This window comes from Micromys minutus, assembly GCF_963924665.1.
Source record: "Micromys minutus genome assembly, contig: SCAFFOLD_47, whole genome shotgun sequence".
Lineage (NCBI taxonomy): Eukaryota > Metazoa > Chordata > Mammalia > Rodentia > Muridae > Micromys > Micromys minutus.
In genome coordinates this window covers 165469-169281 of record NW_027667133.1, presented here as the reverse complement: position 1 = coordinate 169281, position 3813 = coordinate 165469, and positions in this window count along the sequence as shown.

Here is a 3813-nt window from a genome sequence, read left to right as displayed (position 1 = left end):
AATTTTTTGGCAAAAAGGCTGAAATTCTCATTCTTTTGGGGCAAAAATACAGAAAATCTTCTTTTTTTGGGTGCAAAATTCAGAAATTCCCCTTATTTGGGGCAAAATTGCATAAATTTTCTTTACTTTGGGGCAAAATTGCAGAAATTTCCCTTATTTTGGTGCAAAATTGCAGAAATTTCACTTATTTCAGGGAAAAAAGGCAGAAATTTCTCTAATTTTGGGGCAAAAAGGCAGAAATTTCTTTTATTTTGGTACAAAATTGCAGAAATTTTTCTTATTTTGGGGCAAAAAGGCAGAAATTCCCCATATTTGGGGAAAAGGAAGAAATTCCCATTATTTTGAGGTAAAAAGGCTGAAATTCCCCTTATTTTGGTTCAAAAAGGCAGAAATTCCTTTTATATTGGGGCAAAAAGACAGAAATTCCCTTTATTTTGGGTGAAAAGGCAGAAATTGTACATATTTTGAGTCAAAAAGGCAGAAAATCCCCTTATTTTTGGGCAAAAGTAAAGAAATTTCCCTTTTTTATGGCAAAAAAGTATACATTCTCTTTATTTTCGGGAAAAAAGCCAGAAATTCCCCGTATTTTGGAGCAAATTTTCAGAAAATCCCCTAATTTTGGGGCAAAAAGGCAGAAATTCCCCTTATTTTGGGGTAAAACTGCAGAAATTTCACTTATTTCGCGGCAAAATGGCAGAAATTCCTTTTATTTTGGGGTAAAACATGCAGTAATTTTCTTTATTTTGGGGCAAAAAGGCAGAAATTCCCCTTATTTTGGGGCAAAAGGCAGAAATTCCCCGTATTTTGAAGCAAAATTGCAGATATCCCCCTAATATTAGGGCAAAAATGCAGAAATTCCTTTTATTTGAAGCAAAAAGGCAGAAGTTCCCCTTATTTTCTGGGAAAGAGGCAGAAATTCTCTGTATTTTGAAGCAAAATTGCAGAAACTTCCCTAATTTTGGGGCAAAAAGGCAGAAATTCCCTTTATTTTGGGGCAAAAATACAGAAATTCTCTTTATTTCGGGGTAAAAATTCAAAAATTCCCCTTATTTTGGGGCAAAATTGAAGAAATTTCCCTTATTTTGGGGCAAAATTGCAGAAATTTCCCTTATTTTGGGGCAAAATTGGAGAAATTTCTTTTATTTTTGTACAGAATTGCAGAAATTTTTTTTATTTTGTGGCAAGAAGGCAGAAATTTTTAATATTTTTGTGGCAAAAAGGCACAAATTTTTTTTATTTTCGGGCAAAATTGCAGAAATTTCATTTATTTCAGGACAAAAAGTCAAAAATTGCTTTTGTTTTGAGTCAAAAAGCAGAAATTTCTTTTATTTTGGTACAAAATTGAAGAAATTTTCCTTATTTTGGAACAAAAAGGCAGAAATTCCCCATATTTTGGGGCAAAAGGTAGAAATTCCCCATATTTTGAGGTAAAAAGGCTGAAATTCCCCTTATTTTGGGGCAAAAAGGCAGAAATTCCCTTTATTTTGGGGCAAAAATACAGAAATTCTCGTTATTTCGGGGCAAAAATTCAGAAATTCCCTTTATTTTGGGGCAAAATTGAAGAAATTTCCCTTATTTTGGGGCATATTGCAGAAATTTCCCTTATTTTGGGGCAAAATTGGAGAAATTTCTTTTATTTTGGTACAGAATTGCAGAAATTTTTCTTATTTTGTGGCAAGAAGGCAGAAATTTTTTATGTTTTGTGGCAAAAGGCACAATTTTTTTTTTATTTTCGGGCAAAATTGCAGAAATTTCATTTATTTCAGGACAAAAAGTCAGAAAATCCTTTTATTTTGGGGCAAAAAGCAGAAATTTTTTTTATTTTGGTACAACATTGAAGAAATTTTCCTTATTTTGGAACAAAAAGGCAGAAATTCCCCATATATTGGGGCAAAAGGTAGAAATTCCCCTTATTTTGAGGTAAAAATGCTGAAATTCCCCTTATTTTGGGGCAAAAAGGCAGAAATTCACCTAATTTTGGGGTAAAACATGCAGTAATTTTCTTTATTTTGTGGCAAAAAGGCAAAAATTCCCCTTATTTTGGGGCAAAAAACAGAAATGTCCCTTATTTTAGGGCAAAATTGCAGAAATTTCCCTTTTTTTGGGGCAAAAAACAGAAATTCCTTTTATTTTGGGGCTAAATTGCAGAAATTTCCCTTATTATGAAGAAAAATTGCAGAAATTTCCCTTATTTTAGGGCAAAAAACAGAAATTTCCCTTATTTTAGGGCAAAATTGCCGAAATTTCACTTATTTCAGAAAAAAAAGCAAAAAGGTTTCTAATTTTGGGGTAAAAAGGCAGAAGTTCGCCATATTTTGGTGCAAAAAGTCTGAAATTCTTCTTATTTTGAGGTAAAATGCTGAAATTCCCCTTATTTTGGGGCAAAAGTCAGAAATTCTTCTTATTTTGGGGCAAAAAGGCACAAATTTCCCTTATTTTCGGGCAAAATTGCAGGATTTCATTTATTTCAGGGCAAAAAGTCAGAAATTCCCCTTATTTTGGGGCAAAAAACAGAAATTTCTTTTATTATGTTACAAAATTGAAGAAATTTTCCTTATTTTGGAACAAAAAGGCAGAAATTCCCAATATTTTGGGGCAAAAGGCAGAAATTATTCTTATTTTGAGGTAAAATGCAGAAATTCCCTTTATTTTGGGGCTAAAAGGCAGAAATGCCCCGTATTTTGAAGCAGAATTGCAGAAATTCTCATAATTTTCGGGCAAAAAGTCAGAAATTCTCCATATTTTGGGGCAAAAAGAGAGAAAATCCCCTTTTTTCGGAAGCAAAAATTCAGAAAATCCCCTTATTTTGGGGCAAAATTACAAAATTTCACTTATTTCAGGGAAAAAAGGCAGAAATTTCTGTAATTTTGGGGCAAAATGCAGAAATTTTTTTTATTTTGGTACAAAATTGCAGAAATTTTTCTTATTTTGGGGCAAAAAGGCAGAAATTCCCCTTATTTAGGGGAAAAGGAAGAAATTCCCCTTATTTTGAGGTAAAAAGGCTGAAATTCCCCTTATTTTGGTCCAAAAAGGCAGAAATTCCCCTTATTTTGGGGCAAAAAGACAGAAATTCCGTTTATTTTTGGGGAAAAAGCTGAAATTGCACTTATTTTGAGTCAAAAAGGCGGAGAATCCCCTTATTTTGGGGCAAAAGTAAAGAAATTTCCCTTTTTTATGGCAAAAAGTATACATTCTCTTTATTTTCGGGCAAAAAAACAGAAATTCCCCTTATTTTGGTGCAAAATTGCAGAAATTCCCCTAATTTTGGGGCAAAAAGGCAGAAATTCCCCTTATTTTGGGGTAAAAGTGCAGAAATTTCACTTATTTCGTGGCAAAATGGCAGAAATTCCCCTTATTTTCGGAAATAAAGTCAGAAAATTTTCAATTTTGGAGCAAAATTGCAGAAATTCACCTTATTTTGGGGTAAAACATGCAGTAATTTTCTTTATTTTGGGGCAAAAAGGAAGAAATTCCCCATATATTGGGGCAAAAGGTAGAAATTCCCCTTATTTTGAGGTAAAAAGGCTGAAATTCCCTTTATTTTGGGGCAAAAAGGCAGAAATTCACCTAATTTTGGGGTAAAACATGAAGTAATTTTCTTTATTTTGTGGCAAAAAGGCAAAAATTCCCCTTAATTTGGGGCATAAAACAGAAATTCCTCTTATTTTAGGGCAAAATTGCAGAAATTTCCCTTATTTTGGGGCCAAAAACAGAAATTCCCTTTATTTTGGGGCTAAATTGCAGAAATTTCCTTTATTATGAAGAAAAATTGCAGAAATTTCCCTTATTTTAGGGCAAAATTGCAGAAATTTC